Genomic DNA, 23,302 nt, shown 5'->3' with positions numbered 1-23,302 from the left:
TTGTCAGGATGAAATAGCGAGTGCTAGGCAGCTGTTTAGCAGGAATAAAAACTAAATTGAGTAAACTAAGTAAAATAAAATACAACCATAGTTTTGCCAAAAAAAAACTATGGCAGCATTGCAATTTTTAGCTTGGGTAAAATCGTAATTTTAAAATGGAGGTAAAATAATATTTTTAACTGAGGGCAAAACCATTTTTGTATTTTGAATTGGGGGCAAAATCGTAATATTTTTACTGAAGGCAAAATCGTAATTTTAAGCTGGGAGCAAAACAAAAATTTTATTTTGAACTGGTGGCAAAATTGTAATTTTAAATTGGAAACCAAATTGTAATTTAGCAGGATTGTGGCGGTGGGCAAAACTATAATTTTCTTTTAACAAGGTAAAATCGTAAATTTAAGTTGGGGGCAAAGCATAAATTTAATTTCTAACTAGGGGCAAGATCCTAATTTTAAACAGGGGATAAAATCGTAATTTGGCAGGACCTATAAATAACTATTTTATGTAGGGCAAAATCGTAATATTTTTACTAAGGGCAAAATTGTAATTTTTAGCCGGAGGCAAAACAAAAATTTTATTTTGAACTGGTGGCGAAATTGTAATTTTAAACTGGGAACCAAATTGTAATTTGGTAGGATTGTAGCGGTGGGCAAATCTATAATTTTTTTTACCAAGGCAAAATCATAAATTTAAGTTGGGGACAAAGCATAAATTTAATTTCTAACTGGGGTAAGATCGTAATTTTAAACAGGGGAAAAAATCATAATTTGATAGGACCTATAAATAACAATTTTATGCAAAAAAAAAAAAAGGAAAACTTGGCCACCACTTTTGGCTAACCAATTGAGAGAACTATTCCCGCCGACTTTGGCAACTTATGTTTGTATGCAGTGTAAATTAGTGTATACATGTTGCTAATGAAAGCGGATGTATCCGGTATAAGGAAGGGGTGGAGGTGGGGTTGGGCGGCATTATATTTCATGGAACTCTAATATTGCTCACAGTTACGTGCTAATCCAGCACCAACACTTCGCTCAATCAGATTGTCTTCGGTATGAGTAGCTCACACCAACACCCAATGCCTAACATTTTGCGGTATTGCGTGGGAAAGAGCAGCGTTCCCATATGGTACCTTAGTTCACCTCGCCCATGTTGATTCGCCGCCCCGTATCCACTCCCCATATAACTTTATCCTAATTATTTAATTAATGTTGATATTAAGAGATTGGTGATGATGAAGTTATATTTTGCTAATGAATAACTTAATACTGATGATAAGTTACTATTTGAAGATACAATGTTATTTGAATATTATCTCTATGTAATATAATGTAATAATTTAGTTATGGAAACTTTCTATTACATATAGATAAGTGAACTAGTATTTAACTTAAAAATATTAAATAATACAAATGAGTTAATAATAAATCCCATGTTGTAAAATAACTAAATCTAATAGCAATATAAGGAGAAGAATAAAAGAATGAGGGAATGTAAAATCTTATTGATCTATCATACAAATAGAATAGCTAGTATTTATAGGGTTTGACATTAATACAAATACATTAAAGGGGTGAGAGTTAAGCATGTGGAAAGTCACAATATTATAACTCATTCATAACACTCCCCCTTGACTATCCACATGATTATGTAAAATAACATATTATTCTTTTAATACGCTTGGTGATATATGCTGCCTTGTTAAAAACCTTGCTTTGGGATAAAACCATAGCCAAGGGAAAAATAGTGCAGCGCGTATTTTCTCCCCCTGATACTTTTGTATCAAGTGTGTTGCCTCATTAAAAACCTTACTAAGAAAACCCAATAGGACAAAACTTAGTTAAGGGAAAAAGAGTGCAACTTGAATAAGTCTCCCCCTCATTTTAACATGTAGCCTTTAAGTTACGTGTGTCCATCTTCCTTGAAAGTCGAACAAAGCTTTTGTAGCCAATGATTTGTCGTTTGATTCCTTAATGTGCAATTCTTTATGTTGAGCAATATTGTGTTTTGTTACATTCCTGCATCTACAAGGCTAACCAAACTTGTTTTGATGGGTTAGTAAAATATAATCAAATATCGTTTATATCTGAAATATTTCTTTGAACTCATTCCAATGTCTCTTTGCTTGACAAAGGTTATATCATGACAATATGGTCAAGTGAAAGATATTATAACCATACATAGCTAGCAAAACATATTAATGCACTTATGCATTTAATGATGGTACTTCTAGAATGAGAATCTCTACTTTGGTAGGAGATGATAATATGCATTTCTTATAACAAATGACTTAACAACTTTTAACATACTTTAAGGTTCAACTATGTCCATACTAAAATATCCACACATCATCTTCAAGATGTACTTGAGGGATTAGTAAAATATAATTACATATATACTCGAACTGTAGTTCGAGTAATAATTAGACCGTGCCAAGGTCATTCAAAAATTCTCCCGCTAAAAGCTCGACAATTTCTCTCAATGATGCCTAGACATCATTACTGTAAATTGCGATTATAGTGAACTTTTAAAAGTAGAATGTTCATAGAACATGGCTAATTTAATCAAACTTATATCCCTCTTTATGCGAATATCTCGAGTTGTACAACACTCGACCCAACTATTTTAGTCCATATGTATTTTGTCAACTTCATATAATACGTTCTTGTGGTTTTGACATCATTAATTCTTCTAGGATTATCAATCCATGTGGGAATTATTTCCATCTTATCCAAATATGCATGTGCTTTCACTCTTAGAAGTTTTGCTATATAAACTTGCCATTTTAACACATAGATATCTGTATCATACGCAAAAATATCAAGAACACTTGCTTTTATCTCCAAAATCCATATTGTACCATGTTTGTACACTGTGTACATTGAGATTCCATAATAACCAGGTACACATTTTCTATGTATGTTTATTGGAGTATTAGTGCACTATAATTACATCCATAAGGTGTTTCAATTAACCTCTTAAGCACTCAAATGCTTTAGGATACTCATGGGAAGTTCCAATTATATTCAATTCAATAACATATACAACATGTATATGTATTCAGATCTGAATTTTTTTTAAAATCATAATATTCTCGAGAACTTATTTTATATGACTTAGTATCAAGTGATACATAACTTTCCTAAGACGCATGTCAATTCTCTTTTATATATTACCAGACTAATAAGATATTTCAATGCATCCACCACTGGAGAATACGTTTTCTCATAATCAATCATAGGTCTTTGTGAAAATTCTTGTGCCACCTTGACTTATATCACTTAATTTGATTTTCACATGATTCGCATAAAAGACACTTTTGTATCCAACATATTTTACAACTTCAGTTGTATGGACTGTTGGTCCAGAAACTTTCCATTTCATTAGAGAACTAAACTCTGCCTTATTTGCGTCTTTCTATTTTGGCCAATCATTTCTTAATATTCATTCATAGGCAGATCTTAAATCTTGATCCTTATCATTTCATCATTTTTAGCGCTACATTATATGCAAAAGTATAACGACGTCGATTTTTATTTCGATTCCATACATATGTTAGACATGATACAACTTATCGAGATCTCTTTATTTTCAGGTACCTGAGGTTCTTCTTGAACCATTACGTCTATTGTCTCTTCAGGAGATCTTATTACTATAACCTCTACTTGACCATCTTAATTACTTGCTCCAATTTTCGAGAAATTTTATTATTGGAATCAACTAGTCTACCACGCTTTAGGCGCAATAGACTCATTACAAAAATATGTGGTTGTCCTCTTGGGACACAAATATAACTGGAGCATAAGCAGTTGATTATGTGACTTACTTAGTCACTCTATTAGGTCAGTGAACTTGTCTGGTAATTTGTTCTTTAATATTGGTAAATGAATTATATTTTAAACTTCTAGTTCATAGTTTATAGTTTGTGGATCAAGAAGACATGATAATTCATTTCACTTTTCACTTTCCAACTGCTTGTTATCTCCCCCTAATGTTGGGAACATTCATTCACTAAAGTGAAAAACCAATGAACCATAAACAAATTTCTCACTAATGGCTTTAAGTATTCAATCATAAACGATTATTTATACCCAACATATTCTCAAACTTTTTAGAAGTCCCATTTTTGTGCGGTGTGGTGGATGAGTTTCAATATATGTCGCACAACCAAAATCTTTGATGAGACATCTTTGGTTCCTGACCAAAAACCAACTGTATGGGGAGAACTATAACTTATTGGCTTGATGTGAATTGATGGTACTATATATAAAATTACATGTACCTAAATGAACTTTTGCTCCTCTCATGATTATTGGCTTTGTAACCAATAGTAGACGTTCAGTGATTACAATAACATTTATTCCAATGATCATTAATAATTTGGGAATCAAATTCACTATTAACAAATAAATATACTAATCTGGATTAATATGCTTGCTATCACAATCACACAAGCTTCAGGTTGTGGATTTGATAACCATTTAGACGATGCATCGATTTAAAACACTAAATGGTATCATGTTGGGATATGCATATCCTTTAATCGCTTCCAGAAAATTTAGGTATACGCACCCTCGTTTATTTTGTAAATATATAATTTCCATTGAGAGCAAACATTACATGCTAATTATTATCTTGAAGAATCTTCTAGTTCTTCATTATGTTTCACATCATCATTGACTCGGTGTGGTCTAACCAGTCATGCCAACTAATTAAATAATTATGATCCATAAACTTCTGGTTTATGATCGTATGTGTATTACTTGCGCGTATGTAATACAAAACGTATGATGCGAGAGAATATATTATAACTTCAAAGTTAAAACCATCACGCTATGCAATCACTCCTTAGTTTGCCACTTTTGGTGGTCCATCTCATTATTAAAATGGCCATCATTACAATTCTTATAGTCAATCTCATCATTACAAATGACTCAATTAGGTCCATCATTACATTTACAATGATTAATATATAATCACATTCACTTTGGGGAATGGAGTAGAACCAAAACAAGCTCCATAGCTTTTCGTTATTTACTTTGTCACGTGAGTATAAAATCATTTCATTTTTTCATAACTCTTATAATGATATTTCTACTTTAGGAACATATGTCTTAAGTGTGACAAACGAAAAGAATTTAATCGATTTTTCCTTGTAAATAATGTTCTCTTTGCTTACCATCAATTGAGAAGTAGTTGAGTCATATAAGATTTATCAATCTTATATCTTACGACCTTTATAACGATCATTGTATAGTCATCACATTATTAACATGGTTGATCTCATTACATGAGCATCATAACAATTTCCTCAATTACCATGATTACGAACTTTACACCAATTATTATATCATCACATTTAGTTCACGGAATGGATTATAACCAAACAACTATCATGGTGACATCATTACAATTTTCTTAGTTATGTACATGATCAGCACCTTTATGCCAATCATTTTATCATCACAATCAACCTTACATAAACTTTAACAATTTTGCTACTTCAAAAGCATATTTGAGGTTTGGCAATGGAAATTATTTTCTTCCACGTGTATAAATAATCTTCTCATCATATAAGATCAATTATATGACCGAATCATTAATATTATCGCTCCAAACACGCTTCAATGTATTTATAATAAGCTTTAGGGAGTTTGATACTTCGGATTTCATATTATAAACCAACATGGATCACAATTCAATCATGTTTATAACGTGTGATCATGTACCACAACTTTGGTCACTTTAATGCTCATCATATGAACACAATGTATACATAAAGCTAGATTATACAATGCATGACTTTATGACATGTAACCAAGTAAAACAAGTTATAATACAACCTTATGAAATACGATTTTTATCACTTATAATAAAATATATAATCAATACACTATAGTTATGTAACGCCCTAAAACGCTTTAACCAAAAGTTGCAGCGGAAATACGAACTTAAAATTTTCTTTCATCATATTCATTCTAACATACTTAGAATTACATTAAATCACTCTTTTACATTAAATACATTAATGCTTTCTAAAAATTTATAAAAATCGGACATACTACTATTAAATTTCGTGACTATGCACCCACATGTACAATCCGTCTCTTGACTCGATCTTCACCCTTTTACACTTCATGATGAGAATCCACCGTTCTGTACAACCTGCAGACACCACGTACAATCACATCATTAGCAACCGGTGTCATCATATATAAAATTTAAACATGCATAATTAGGCATTAACATGTCATGCTTTCGCTTATGTTAGTCCATTCATCCATCCGTTCAAACCACCCGCATTGGATTTCGGCGCCTACCTTCAACTTCCAACACTAGTATACCTGCATTCCTTATTTCATTCTAAATAGGAAAACGGTTAGCATCATTAGATTTCATTCGTACGAACATATCCAGGTATATGCATAACAAGTCTCACTCATTTGTACATATAACTAAATTCCAAATTCATGCATACATTCCCTTTCTATTTGTACCTGTGCTTGCAACTTACATTCTACACAATATTACTTACAATCCTAAACACACAAGTCTATACATGTAATTTGCATACACGTAATTCTCCATACTTACGAGTTTATAGTCATACTCTCCCATGATTCCCAATTACTTACTTACAAACTAACCCATACCTACGCATATAACTACTTATTTCATCTTTATGCATAATACCATCATGTAAGCTTCTTTCTTACCTATACTTAATAGAAACTATTTCTTAACCATTTTCGACACATTTACCGTAAACTTACCTTATCACTTCCATTGTATCATACTTTCCCACATGATTCACAATAATCATTATACTACAATACATTTTACATCCAAAGTGTAAGTTCGGGATTCACTTACTTTGCGCGCCCGTATTTGTGTTCGCTTATTTGATTGAGTCTTCGTAGCCCGTTAGCCTTCAACGCTCCCATCCATCTTGACATGATTCCTATACACTCATGTCATTACATTCACATTCTTATTAGCATATATGCTTATACTTATGAACAACCATATCAAATTCACATCTAACACACGACCTACATAAAGCATACTCAACATCATTAATCCATTTAAACAAGCATGAAGCATACTCGACATCATCCCTACATAATCTTCACATGAACTATATATGTTTACCCATTACTTGCATACAATTTCACTTATTATTGTCTTTTAGACATTTCATCAAACACTTGGCATGCGTACTACTTCCTAAGCATAATGTACAAGTGTTTTAAGCATGTTCTTCCTTATTTCATCTTATGAACTATCACATTCAAACAAAATCTCATAATCATAAATTTCACTTCAAGTTTAACTATCTTAGTCTATCATACAACACCTTATACAACACAAGATTACACTATAACATCTTCAAGTTCATCATGATCATCATCTTCACACTCATGCAATGGGTTTCATTCTAAATCACCCAATTACTTGAAATTATTCATAACACAAGTTCTATTTGGTGTTTCTAACACCTCTACATGCTTAATTTCATACAACTTCATGGATTGATCATAACCCACTTCAAACAAGATCACCAATTCTAAGTTTTAAGACATACCTTATGATCCCCTTGTGAAGGTGATCGTTAATTCATGTTCGGTTGTGAATTTGGGCTTCGTTTAGCCTTTCAATTTGGAGATTTTGATGAAGTTTAGGGTTTTGGCTCCATGGGAGCTTTCCCTGCTCGTTCATGAACACACACACGATGTGTGTGTACGTGTGTGTTGTTTTCTTTTAACACAACAACTTTCAAGTTGTTCACTTTGGTCCCTCATGTTTCGTTTTAATTAAATAAGGCTTCAACTCTTCTCTTACTACTAACGAGACCAATAATCAACTAGGTTAATTATTCCTAGTAAATCCTCATTTTTCAGGTTAACTTTTCTCATTAACGGTACCTTACCCGTTTCTTAATAGTAACCGGGTCTAAATTACAAAACCCGTTTTTGGGGTGTTACAAGTTAATACCAATACTATTGTTAAGTATTATGAACAATCCCCTATTAGATGCATGAGATACCGTTATCACTATAAAATAACGCATGGGTTCCTCTTGTAAAAATAAAGGAAATGAACAACAGTAAACCATTATTTGAATATTATTGATACTTTTTTTATAAATCCTGGTACAACCCATGCATAAATATTAAAGTTTTTTTAATACTGTAGCAATATGTTATTGTAATAATGTATTGCATTAAAGGCTTGTATAGTGTATGTAATACCGAAATCAATCAATGTTTAAAATCGTAGAAATGAATGTCGAATGTGTACTACACACTAGATCTTTTTAACATCTTAACTATGTAAAGGTATTTTGGCATGCCTTCTATACGCTAGCATGACTACTAAAGCAACAAGTTGAGATGAGTAAAAACATACCACATTTAAAACAAGTTATATAATGTCTAATTTAATAAGGTAATGGTGATAATATTGTGATAATAATAATAAAGGTGGTTAAAACTTAATATGATTTATTATATATATCTAAAGTAGGTACAATCATAAGAAACCACAAAGTTTTTAAACTTAAATCCAATTATGATCTAATTAATCATATATTAAAATTTATAAATGTATTCACCATTTATATAACTGCAAATTTAAGCATATTAAAATAAATATATTAAAAGTAGATAAAACATAAATGTGATATTAACATATCATTAATTTATAATATATAATATTAAATACTTTAGAATGCTAAAATTATGAATACGAAAGTCAAGTGGTCAATTAAATACGGCTAAATGGAAGGCCACCAATTAACTAAATTTAAATAAAATCAATAAATTCACTCAAATTAATTTCATAGGCTCACGTTGCTTCAATCGATTTATCAGAACGTTTATGTGTTACTCAAGATTTAAAGAAGGGAATATATAACGGAACCTATTTTGTATATCTATTTTAAGCCATTTATACATCTCTATGACTTATCTATAAACAATTCAAAAGAAAATATTTTTTAACTAAATTTGTGTAGTCGAATCCTATAGCTTGAATTAAATACAAGAACCAAATATTGAAACAAGGTATCAAGTTTTAGTTTCTTAAAATCAACATTCCAAAATTAGTTTATTTTATAAACCATATTCATCCATCAATTGCATTCAGTAATCAAAGTAAGATAGCAATAAATCACATAACATGAAAATCAACTGTATGAAATTTGATGTATGACAACTACCATAAAATTAGTTCATGATGATAAATTTGGTGAATGACAATTTATTATATTTAATGGATGACAATTAACTTAGATAACGAATGGTCACTAAAATATGATAAGTATGAAATATATTTAAAGCTTGTTGATGGTTGACGAATCCACAGTTATATTAAATTAAATGTTGAGACAAAATTTATTATGGAAAACATTATGTAATATTGAAAATAAAAGTTAAATAAATATCTGAATAAATAAATAAACATAGTAATATAAAGAATTAGAAAGTTATGTAACTGACTTTTAGACAACTTGTTCCAGTTACCGATAGTTCTCACCGCATCAAAATCATTTGTTTTCGAATACAAAATCAAATCTATATTTTGCAGAATAAGGATATGGTTGTTGGAAAAACATATTATTTAAATCTATGCATTACCACTTTAAACACATATAGGATCGAAGGATACCTGTTTTGCGATTCAATATCAGTACCTTTTGCATAATGGTTAGATTGAAAGCAAACATTGGCATGGTGAAGCGTCCAACGATGGCTTGTAACAATGGTTGCTCTAGAAACTTACATAATGCGATTCAACTCCATAAACAACTCGTGCTAATAACGTGTTGTAAAACAACTAAACCTAATAGCAATATAAGGAGAAGAATAAAAGAATGAGGGAATGTAAAATCTTATTGATCTATCATACAAATAGAATAGCTAGTATTTATAGGGTTTGACATTAATACAAATACATTAAAGGGGTGGGAGTTAAGCATGTGGAAAGTCACAATATTATAACTCATTCATAACATCCCAACAATTGTTGCCTTTATCAAGTGAATTATATTGTGATTATGAATTCTTTGTGTTCCATCTTGAGGTTTTTTATGAAATAATGTTATTGATTGATCAATTTAACACTTTGATTTGCTGCCAATATAAAAAACTTGTTTACTAATTAATGGAGATGATATTAGATTGAATTCACGATCCGAAAAATCACCAATGCTTCTCTCTTCAACATACAAGGATCACCAATAATCGTCTAACTAGTCTATATAGTATTACCTATTTGCTTCGTAGTAATTAGGTAGTGATCACTACTCAAAAGTTACATATATGAAGGTGGTAACAAAAATTTACAATGAAGGATATTTACACTAAATTATCTTGTTCATTAGGATGTCTTGTGGAATTATAGAGAGATAAACAGATAAAAAGTATGGAGAATTGACAATTGGTTCATGGTCGATCATCACTATCAAATTGATATTTTTGTTTGTTTTAGGTCTTTGGCGTTTTTTATAAGTGAGTGGTTGCTTATAAAGGTTTCATGAGTCATATAGGTTGAAACACCCCCAACATGGATGTCTCAATTGTTGGATTTACTTTTCGGCGTATTGTTTTTAAACCATTAATTTTTCACTAAAGATGCAACGGAAAGTGTAGCATAAAATATCCCAGTCGATTACAAAGAGTAAACAACTAGTTTCAACTAAAGCAAAACATAAACATAGATGGGATGCTATGTTGGGGAGTTTTAGTTTACCGGATGATCAGAGAGGAGTGTAATCACTCTCAGATCAAATTATTTCGGTGGTTCACTCGAAAAATTCAATCGGATACAACTCTGATTTTATGAGAAATTGAACCAGGATATGTTAGTGTTTGTGAATTTTCGAACCAGGAAGAAGAATATGATCAAAACTGTTTACGAATTTGTTTTTGGGGTTGTAACTTCCATTAGGCAGTTACCTCTATTTTTCGGACAAAAATTGCCAAAAAACTGCCATTTTTTATCATTTCGAAAATGTGACAAATTCCAGAAAATAAAATTTTCTGATACAGTTTCATTAAGGCAATAAAATTTCGACCCCAGCCAGGGGCTCTGCCCCTTGGACCCTGCTCCCAGGGGCGCTGCCCCCGGACCCCCGTAGAGTACGGGCTCCGCCCGTACACTTCGAATAATAATAACAACTCAAACAAGCGTGCACTCCCACACCTCCTAACTTGCTTGATGTGTATCATTATTCGCTTTGATCACCAAGTCAAATCCTCCGATTACACTAAAATATCTAACATGCTAGTCATCCAACGGAAACCTTCGCCAATGCCAATTCTCAAGCTATCCAACTTCAACCTGATGTGCGTACTATAAAAATCAACTACATTGAGTGAGTTCTAGTTTAGTATAGCAACTATAAACTTTAGCAAGCATTAAACACAATATACATCTAAGGAACATCATTAATAACACATAACTTTACACTATGTAGTAAGCGTAACACCTTAAAATAAACTCTAACATGCACATTTTATCATATGTAGTTGTTTAATTGTTGACAGAGCATAAAGGCACTGCCCATAATATATCATATCATTTATGTTATTACCTTTCAATTTTTTCTCTCCTTATGGGGCATTATACTAAAGATGTCTGTAACACCCCAGTGTTTCGAAAGTCAAAGTCAAAGTCAAGACTGAAGTCAAAGGAGGAAAAGATTGCTAATTGTAATCTGTCTCTCCTTGCTCAATTCCTGTTTTGACTTCTTTGACTTATAGTTAGTCTATTTTATGTTTTACGTTAGTTGTATTATGTGGAGTAATTAATTATAATCGCAGTAATCGACGAATATTATCACTACGAATCGCATCACAACTGTGAATAATAGAAAGTAACAATACGATAAAGTTATTTAAACGCTAATCGAACTAATCTAATCAGCATCGCGCTCGCAACTCGAATATCGCATTTTTAGTGATTGTTAGACGTGTGTGTGTGCCCTATGTGTTACTTGTGCGTGTTTATTTATGTTATGTGTGGTAATCAATTGAATCGCAATCAAAACGCAATCGAAATCGAACTATGATAATTAGTGGAGAAGAGATAGTGCTCGATATGAATGGTTGAGACTAAAAGTAATTTAAATAGGAAACTCTATCGCATTCGCATCGCTCGAAATCGAAATATCAAAAATCATCGCACCGGGTACTCGAACCAGATGTCAGCCGGGTGGGATGCCATCCGACCGGCCAGCTCTTTCCTCTTTTGGATTCCTATAAATACCCATGGCACTTTCATTCTTTCTACTTTTGGCAACTCTCTGACCGAACAGCCCGTGCTCCTCACATTTTCTTCGATTTCTCTCAAATCCGGTAAGATCTCGTCCTAAATCTTGTACTTCCTTAATCTACACGCACTCCTACACCATTCTATCTTTTAAATCTTAACTTTTAACCGTGAAATCACTAGATTTGAGGTGTTCGAGGATGATGTCATCATGGTGTTCTTGGGAACTTCATGTTTTGGCTTCAATCCACCAAGAACAACTTAGATCTACTCGATTTCCACACAAATAAACAAAGATCTTGCATAGATCTGAATATTCATGGTGAAAAAGGATTGAAAGATGGTTATTAACTTTCTTTCAACTCTTTTACACTCAATGCGCTCAAAACCGATAGAATCGGACCTTGTTCTAGTCTTCCACTCATTCTCAGTGATGTGCTAGATCGAGATCTGGATTCTACTCCCGAGACCACCGATTTCGGGTTAACCAAGAACAACCGTCTTGAACCGGTTAACTGATTGAACTTGGGTGATTCCTGTTCGGACGGGTTATTCGGGTCGAGATGGGGTTCTGTTGGTTAACACGTTGTCAAACCGTCGCGATAAAACTACAAACAATCAAAACAGCCAAGTGAAAGACGAACGGGATGACCAGCACGGAGTGCTATCCGACCGGACTACTGTCCGAACGGATGGCCATCCGAGCGACTAGCCATCCGAACAACTAACACTTTGGGTCCCACACTTAACCAACTTCATCCAGAGTTGGGTATTTAACGAATCGCTATCTGACCGGACTATCGTCCGACCGGATTACTCTTCGGATCATGAGATACTTAACTTTAACACTTAATCGATTTTCAACATGTTCAATACACTAAGAATGCCACCCGATCGAACTGCTGTCCGATCGAGTGACATCCTGCTGAGAACTTGTTCTCGCTGAATGACACACCCCTATTTTCCACGTGTCACCGGTGGGCCCGGTGGAGAGTATCGTGACGTAGTTGATATCATCATAGTCAAACAACATAAATTTAAAATGCACAGCGGAAGCAAAAGATAGATTTATTTCAACCAAATAAAATTGTAATATTTAAGTATCACAATGTAGTTGAAACAGATCCACAGGCGGATCAAAATAAAGAGGAAATATAGTTCAACAGATTTTGACATCTAAGCTTGCGAGACTTCTAGTTGATGCTAGGAGAGGCCAGCCTATTACGCGTAGTACCTGCACTTAATCTTTTTGGGAAAATACGTCAGTTTGCACTGGTAAATACAATTTAACTGACTCATTTTGAAAAGTTTGAAAATTGATTTGAATGCACATGGCACAAAAGTTTTTTTTTATAACTTGGGATAATTATTTGAATATAAACTTGTAAAAGATTTACATGTTTCTTATGCGTCCAGTAGCCTGGGTCTACACCGGGTTAAAGGTCAATAGACACACCACATGATATAATCCCGCAACAGTTTAACCTAAAACCGGCGGTTATACCTTAATAATTAATTATGCACAACGGGTGTACGCCTACACCCGTATACTTAGGTCGTGGCCATTTCATAAAATGATGCCAAGGATATCCGGGACATGGTCATTAACCCCCCAAAGGCTTTAAGCAAACCAAACAATTTAAACAGGACATTTCAATGATTTAACCTCTATTGGATCAAAATGATTTTAAACTCAAACTATGCCTCATAAGGGCATTTTGGTCATTTTAAAGGATATAAAAGAGTTAAATTAGTAACCTGAGTTACATATCTGAATAAATCAGTAAACATACTTATTTTAATGGGTTATAACAGTATGGTATCATATACATCTGAATTTTATTAATTATAACCATCCTATGCACCGAAGGGGCATTTTGGTAATTTCACATAAGCCTAAAAGGTCAAAACTGGTAACCTGAGTTTAAAACTTTTGTTTACTGTTATAATATAAAAATTTACTGAATATATTAGTAGGTATCAACCCTTATATATATAAACTAGTTTTGATACTATGTCGTAAAAATGCCTAAAAGGCGATTTGGAGCCATTTCCGGGTTTTGTATAGAAAGCCGATATTTTTAATATTCCAGAAGGCTCAAAATAATTTATTTAATATAATAAATTAGTAGAAAAAGGTTTGAGGTCAAAAGGATTTATAAAACTCATTTTATAGCCCAAAAGGGCAAAATCGACAATAATCGAATTGAGCTTAAAACTCTAAGTTATGCTCAGCATAAAAATAAATAAAAATCTCCAAAAATCCCAAAATATTAGTTTATATCAGTAGGTAAAAGTTTGATATTAAAATTTGGGTTTAGATAGGCTATATACTAATTATGCCAATTAATTTCCAAGCATGCTTCTAATTACGCTAATGAGCATAACTTTTAATCTAGACCTCAAACTGATGTAAAGTTTTAGGTACAAGTTTATATATCAGTAACTAAGGTGTCCACTCTTTTATATTTTCAAAAATCACATTTTAAGGTGAAGAGGGCATAATAGTCAACATTTAAGCAATTAACGGAAACATGCATATGAATTTGATGTCTAATGAACCAAGTTGTATAATCACAGAGGGTTATACTAACATGAAAATAGGTCCAAAAGAAGCTCTAAGGCAATCCTAAACTTGGCTTAAACGGGTCAGAACTGAAAGTCAAAGCGAAAGTCAAACTGTGCGACTTTCGGTTCCAAACCGGGTCTATACTGAAAATTGTCGAGTTGAACATGTTTAGACATGTTCTTACATTAATTACCAAGTTATATTAATGATAAAACATGTTACATAGATCCTACATTGCTAATTATGTATTAATTTTGAAGTAAAGCTTTCTGTTGACTTTTTCGTAATTAGCTTTGACCCGAAAATTGACATAGTTAGAGTGGGAATCTGAGAATACCCTTTTAAGGGTTTATTACCCACATAATTACCTACTTATAGGTATTTTTAATTCGAGATTTGTCTAAGTAATTATTGTTTAATCTCGAAGTCAAACCTTAATTACGACGGTTTGACTTTTAGCTAATTAACTAAGCTAAACTTAATTAAGAATGATTAGGAACACTTACAATGGTCCTAAATATGATTAGGGACTTAAGGGAAGATGGTTGCTGATCAGAGGAGCTCCAGAGAAGGGTCTTGAGTGAAAATGAAATGAGCAAGTGAATTTGTCACAACTCCTTCTCCTTATATAGTGAACTAAGGAGCACAAGATCAAGCCAAGATAGTCTATGATTGTTACAAGATCATCCCAGGTGTCTCTATGATGCTATATACTGCCTATCAAGTCCCTGAATTCCAATACCACCTTAATAAGGCGGTGGAACTGACTGAACTGGCAGCTGTCCATTTTCTGCTGCCAGCGACAGGCTTACGGACCGTAAGCCAAAACCCTTGCGGTCCGTATGCTTCTCTTGCGGACCGTATGCTTATACGGTTACGGTCCGTAACCGACCCTGGTTTGATACGCCCAGATATGCTCCTTGCGGACCGTAAGCCTAAGGCTATACGGTCCGTATCCGATGACCAGAAACCAAAAATTTGCAAACTTCCAAGTATTGACCATGCAACTTTGTAAACTCCGAATCTTATGCTATCCTTTTCAGTTGAGGGACCATGTAGTCAGCCTTTGCATGCCTAGCCATGCACTTACACCTTTTGGCACCTTGTGGCAAGTTTAAAGTGACGGAAACCTCAAGAATTCTTGTTTGGACATGCATTAATTCAAATTCAATTATCTTTGTCAAGAATCTAAATTTTTAATTGTAGTAGTAACATTTTAAAGAACCCATTTTCCGTATAGATGGAATTTATCTATTTAGGAACAACCGGTTAACATATTAGATGTTTATCATAACGATTTAAGATCTTGGGATTTATAACTCGGGTCGCTCAGAGGTATTTTAATTAACATGTGGCCCTTGGGTCGTTCAGAGGTATTTTAATAACATGTCGCCCTTTTCAAATCCTACCATACATCCTTTATTTTATTCGAGTTCCTGACACGTTTGTCTTACGTGACACGTGTCTTTATTTTTATTGGACATGAATTTTCGAGGTGTTTAAAAGAAATCTCGACCTCGAGATTTTCTAGAACAAATGAGGGTATTTTTCTTTCATCTTGGACTCTAACTCCCACGTATATTCGGGACCTCTACAAGCATCCCATTTCACCTTGACAATAGGCACATGCTTCCTTCGAAGCTTCTTTACCTGTCGATCCTCAATCGACAAAGGTTTTTCCACAAATTTCAAGCTCTCATCTATGTGCACATCTGTGTGTGGTATGACTAGTGATTCATCAGCTATACATTTCTTCAGATTGCAGACGTGGAACACATTGTGAATACCACTGAGCTCTTCAGGTAAGTTTAACTTATAAGCCACAGTTCCTACACATTCGATGATCTCAAATGGTCCTATATATCTCGGGCTTAACTTACCTTTCTTACCAAATCGCATTACCCCTTTCCAGGGTGATACCTTAAGCAGAACTTTATCACCAACCTCAAACTTCAGAGGTTTTCGCCTTTTATCCGCATAACTTTTCTGCCTATCCCGGGCAGCTTTCAGGCGGTCACGAATCTGGACAATCTTGTCCGTCATTTCAAAGACTAGATCAGGATCTAATAATTGAGCTTCTCCTACTTCTGCCCAACAAATAGGCGTTCTGCACTTCCTACCATACAATGCTTCAAAAGGCGCAGCCTGAATGCTAGTATGGTAGCTATTATTGTAGGAGAACTCAACCAATGGTAGATGCTTATCCCAACTACCACCTAGATCAATCACACATGCACGAAGCATGTCTTCCAGGGTTTGAATGGTACGCTCGCTCTGCCCATCTGTCTGAGGATGGTAAGCCGTACTGAAGTTTAAGCGCGTGCCCAAAGACTGTTGGAAACTTTTCCAAAAGTGTGACGTGTATCTGGTATCTCTATCAGAGATAATGGCCGCAAGTACTCCATGCAGAGATACAATCTTATCAACATACAATTGGGCCAACATGTCAGAACTGAAAGTTTCCTTAATGGGTAGGAAATGTGCTGATTTAGTCAGTCTGTCTACTATCACCCATATGGTATCGTTTCTTTTCTTCGTCTTTGGCAGCTTGGTGATGAAATTCATCGTCACCATTTCCCATTTCCAAGTGGGAATTTCAGGTTGTTGCAGCAAACCTGACGGCTTCTGATGTTCAGCTTTGACTTGCGCACACGTCAAACATTTAGCTACATAGGTTACTGTTTTGGGCTTTAAAAACCAGCTCCTTCAGTTATCAAGCCTATCCACCAATAGTTTTCCTTCAAATCCTGGTACATCTTATCAGCTCCAGGATGAACGGAATATTTGAAACTGTGGGCTTCCTGGAGGATGACGTTCCGAAGTCCTCCATAAACAGGAACCCATATTCTTCCATTTAACCTCAAGATTCCGTCCTTACCATAGGATAACTGTTCTTCAGTTACTCCTAGCTTTTCATTAGGATAGTTAGCTTCCAACACAGCTTCCCTCTGTGCAGTTAACAACCTTTCATTTAAACTGTTTCTGATCTCAATGCTCTTGGCATTTATTCTTATCGGCTTCACTCTTTCATTTCTACTTAATGCATCAGCGACTACATTGGCCTTGCCCGGATGGTATCTTATTTCACAGTCATAATCATTTAAAGTTTCCATCCAACGTCGCTGCCTCATATTTAAATCCTTCTGATAAACAGATGCTGAAGGCTTTTGTGATCAGAATAGATCACACACTTAGTTCCATACTGGTAATGCCTCCATAGCTTTAGTGCGAATACAACGGCACCCAGCTCCAAGTCATGGGTGGTGTAATTCTTCTCATGCACTTTTAACTGGCGTGAAGCATAGGCGATGACCTTGCCTTTTTGCATAAGCACACATCCCATCCTGGTGTGTGATGCATCACAATATACTACGAACTCTTCAATTCCTTCAGGTAATGTCAGCACTGGAGCGTTGCTCAACTTCTGCTTCAAAATATCGAAGGATTCTTGCTGCTTAGGCCCCCAATTGAACTTATTATTCTTGCGAGTGAGAAGAGTCAGGGGTGCTGCAATTCTTGAGAAGTTTTCAATAAAGCGTCCGTAGTATCCTGCCAGTCCTAGGAAACTACGAATCTCCGTAGGCGTCTTTGGCTCTTGCCAGTTCATGATAGCTTCAATCTTAGCGGGATCTACTTGGATACCACGCTCACTAACAACATGTCCAAGGAACTGGACTTCACGAAGCTAGAACTCACATTTAGAAAATTTGGCATAAAGCTTTTCTTGATAAAGCAGTTTCAGAATGCAACGGAGATGTCGTGGTCAGTTTGGATCTTCGAGTAGATGAGGATGTCATCGATGAAGACGATGAAAAATTTATCCATATAAGGCTTGCAGACGCGATTCATGAGATCCATGAATGCGCCAGGTGCATTAGTGAGCCCAAAAGGCATCACTAAGAACTCGTAATGACCATAGCGAGTTCTGAATGCAGTCTTGTGAACATCTTCGTCTTTGACCTTCAACTGATGATAGCCTGACCTCAGATTAATCTTGGAAAAGTAGCTTGCTCCTTGAAGCTGATCAAATAGATCGTCGATCCTGGGCAAAGGATACCTATTCTTGATAGTGAACTTATTAAGCTCATGGTAATCGATGCATAAACGCATCGACCCATCTTTCTTCTTGACAAACAAGATTGGTGCTCCCCATGGATATGAGCTAGGTCTAATAAAACCTTTAGCTAGCAAATCATCTAACTGCGTCCTCAATTCCTTCATTTCTTTTGGTGCCAACCTATAAGGTGCTCTTGCAACAGGCGCTGCTCCTGGAATGATGTCGATCCTGAATTCTATTTGTCTATCTGGCGGCAACCCAGGTAGTTCTTTAGGGAAAACTTCAGGGTATTCAGAAATGACTGGAATATCTTCAATCTTGGGTTTCTGCTCATCGAGACAGTCAAGTGAAATCCAATCCACGAAATAATTTGATCTATGGACAGCATCATTGTGGTAAAGGTCTTTTCGGATGGTAAATATTTCTCAGAACGGGACCTTCTCCCTCAAATCAGACAAACAAAGAAGGGAATCCGTTGAGTTCTTACGCTTTCATGTATACAACTCAATTCATCCGATTACTACAGGGATGAACCCAATCCGGAATATGAACCATAAAAGAAAACGCCTACTAAAAAGGATCCCATGATCCTGGACCGATCTTACCTGGGATCGCAAATCCCAAATTCGTGAGGCTACCAAATGGAGTCCTGAACTAGCTGCTGCTTGTGAAGTATGGAAGGAGATCAAATTTGAGTTCCAGGCAATGGATACTTTGGATACGGATAAGGATTCTTGTTCTTGAAAAAATGAAGATTTCATTTAAATTAAGAATTTTTATTTTATTCTTCACGTCCAGGATTACGTCCTGGATCATTGGATAGGAATCCAAAGATGCTATCACACATACAATCATACTCAATTCGATGGAATTGTTTGATCTTAAAGCAGTCACTTGTGCCATATAAATGACACAACCCTTCTTTAAGCATTTAGATGCTTTGAGCATAGACACCTGCTCGGGTAACCCGTACCGGGTGTCTCCTTGAATGGTAAGCGACTCACTAGACGGAGTCTTGATCACCACTTGCTTCTTATTGCAAACTATCTGGGCTTGGTTATGCGATAACCAATCCATGCCTATCACTATATCGAAACCGGCTAACATAAATGGAAGGAGGGACAAGGGAAAAGAGTGGTTCCTAATGGATATAACACATCCATCTAATACAGTCGAAGTGGTTTCTATGGTTCCATCAGCTAATTCCACTTCATACTTCACACTTAAGGCTTTAACAGGCATTTCCAACAACTCACAAAACTTATTATCTACAAACGATTTATCTGCTCCTGAATCAAATAATACTCTTGCGTAGATATCATTAATAAGAAAAGTACCTGTTATGACATTGTCGTCCTGAAAAGCTTCCTTCGCATCCATGCGGAAGACCCTTGCATTGGTCTTCTTTCCTTCTTCAGCTTTCTTCGCCGCTTTTGGGCAATTTGTCTTGATATGCCCTTTTTCGTTGCAACTGTAACAAGTTGCATCCTTGAGTTTCTTTCATTTTAGGGTCTTATGCTCAGTTGATTTGCAAATCCCACATGGCCTCGACTGAGACTGGGATTTTGAGTTGTATCTGCACTTCCTAAAGTGGTACTTCTTACAGACCTTACACTTGGGCTTATCTCCAGACTGATGCCCATCCTTTCTAGATTCAGACCCCTTCCTGTGGTCATGGTTTCCCTTGGGCTTTTTGTTTGACCGACGCGAGTTGTCATCATCGCGTTTTCTCTTCTCAGCATCCGTGTTCCTCAGCAATCTTTGTCGGACCGCATCCAATGTGAGGGACAGGGATATATCAGCTACAGACCTGAATGTAGTTGGCCGAGAGGCCTTCACACTTGCCTTTATCTCTGGGGCTAAACCCCCAATGAATCGAGATATTCTTTTAGGTTCCGGGGTCACCAGATACGGAACCAACCTTGACATAGTATTAAAGCTCGTGAGGTAAGCTTGGCAATCCAGGTTCTTCATCACCAATGACAGAAAATCAGACTCGATCTTTTCCACCTCATGCTGAGGGCAGTAGTTTTCCTTGATTAGTGCCACGAACTGTTCCCAAGACATGTTGTACAATGGGATTTTCCCTGTAGCTTGGATCAGAGATCTCCACCAAGCTAATGCCTCGCCCTTGAACGACTGAGATACGAACTTCACGATATCCTTTTCAGCACACCCACTAATATCTACCACCGTGTCCATCTCATCCAACCAAGTCATTCAATCCACAACCCCTTTCTCCCCAGTAAAATCTCGGGGCTTACGTGAAACAAAGTACTTGTATGTTCAACCTTTGTCACAAGGCTTATCATCAAATACTATCCTTTTGGATGGAATGCTGTTCTCGTTTGAGGAATGTCGGTCATCATCTTTCTTTGGTTCCTCTTTCTTAGGCTTAGGTTGGACAGAGGGTGGCTTGCTATGAGCTTCAGAATGGGTCTTAGGCTTGGAATGCGGTGTAGATAGGGTCCTACTTCGAGTCCCAGAAGACTCACTGTTTTGCCGATCCAAAGCCATTGTAACAGTATTATGGACTAGTGCTTGCAGCTCCGCACCAGTTAGCTGTATTCTAGCATTATTGTGGTTTTCCACCGGATGACTATTCGCTTCATCCGACCCAGCCATGTAGCTTCGATTGCTACATATAGAAGATAATGGGCAAGGTTTTATTTAGAGGTTTTACAATATTTTACGATTTATTAACCATGGTTTTAATAGCCACTTTTGGTTGATTTGTTAATTAATTATATGTTCAGGACTTTTATAACAATCCTATATTTTAATTTAATAATAGCACAAAAGCTCAGTCATAAAGACAAATTTAATATATAAACCAAGACTTCTACGGAGTCAAGGTATTAAGGCTTTAATCAAAGTTTATTGCCTGATTCTAGACAGGGAGTTATAAGCTACTACTGTCTTTAGTCCAAAAAAGACATTAGTTATAGCCCGTAGGCACTTCATCCTTAAGGGATGATTATATAATTAAAGGAATTTAAATGACCCAATTAAAAGATGACCTATGTGATTTTATCGTATCACAGTTTGTCATGAATGTTAACATGCTTTCAGATGTTAACAAGAATTGGAATCTTTTGTGTGGGTTCTACCATCTTGGCCAGGTCTGCAACGACACATAGGCTAGGTTTTACCTTTAAGATTCTTTTAATAATTAACGCAGAACAGTTCTAAATTGAGATGTTAATATGGATCTGAATCTAATTATAGAACTACCATCTTGGCCCTGTCTTATGGTGACACATGGCTAGGTCTTGTCCTTTTTAGAATTTTCCATTTTATTATATAATGGTAGATCTTTTAATAGAGAAAATTTATTTTCATTTATTTTATGTTTCATTCACATAATTAATAACAAACAGAACGAAAATTTAAATTAAACATCTCATTGATAATTCAGACAGTACATTCTTGCCCTAAACGGGACTTCTACAAAAATAACATGCCCACGCAGGGGCGAAACAAACAACAAACCCACGTAGGGGTTAACAAAAGACATACCCACGCAGGGGCAGAGTACAAAAAGATAAGCCCACGCAGGGGCTGAATACTGAAACAAAAGTCCACACAGGGACTTGATTACAACTAAATAAAATAAATAACAAAAGGTCTTCAATGACCCCTTCTCTTGGACTTTCCTTTGATCAAGTCTGACAACCCCTTGAAGAAGCCTCGAGTGTTACTGCGCTCTGTTTGAATTTCCCATTCACATCGGTCCAATCTTTCAAGGACCTCTTGTTGGCACTCCGGCGGGATCAGTTGCGGCTGCAACGGCTGATACAGAGGTTGAGGAGGTGGCGGACGCTGGTACCCATAAGTTGGGTAACCAGTGGTCCAAAGACCACCATAGGGTCCCTCTGGGTGACGAGCATTGTAGTCCCATGCCTCCTGGTATGGGTCCACATTGGCATAGTCATAATGGGTATGTGCCGGCTGCTCAAAAGGGTTATACGCCGCTGAACCGGCGTAGGCAGGGATTGGGTTATCAAAACCCAATGGTGGCGCCATAGGCGCAGAGTTGATCTCTGGGACGGGGTTTGATGGACCCCCCATCTGCGGGTCTTCTTCTTCTTGAAGTGGCGGATAATGGCTGCCACTCGAGGGTTGAGGAGTGCTGATGCGGACTCCTCCTTACACGGACATCCACGCGTTTGACCTTCTCTGCCTCGGTGGCTCCGGAGGCGGTTGCTGTTCCACTGGTGGTGGTGGTGGCGGAGTAACTGCCACAAATCGGGAATCCTCGAAAGGATCCTGCTGTTGTTGTTGTTGTTCCTGCTGCTGCTGGTATGGGGACGAGTGTTCAGATGGGGTAAAATACCAGTCCCACTGGTTGAACCTCGCCTGGTAGCTGTCAGGACTACGGTAAGGTGATCCATGAAAAGATG

The sequence above is a fragment of the Helianthus annuus genome, chromosome 15, assembly GCF_002127325.2.
Source record: "Helianthus annuus cultivar XRQ/B chromosome 15, HanXRQr2.0-SUNRISE, whole genome shotgun sequence".
Taxonomy (NCBI): Eukaryota; Viridiplantae; Streptophyta; class Magnoliopsida; order Asterales; family Asteraceae; genus Helianthus; species Helianthus annuus.
The sequence above is the reverse complement of the archived record's forward strand: the minus strand, read 5'-3'. Positions refer to the sequence as shown.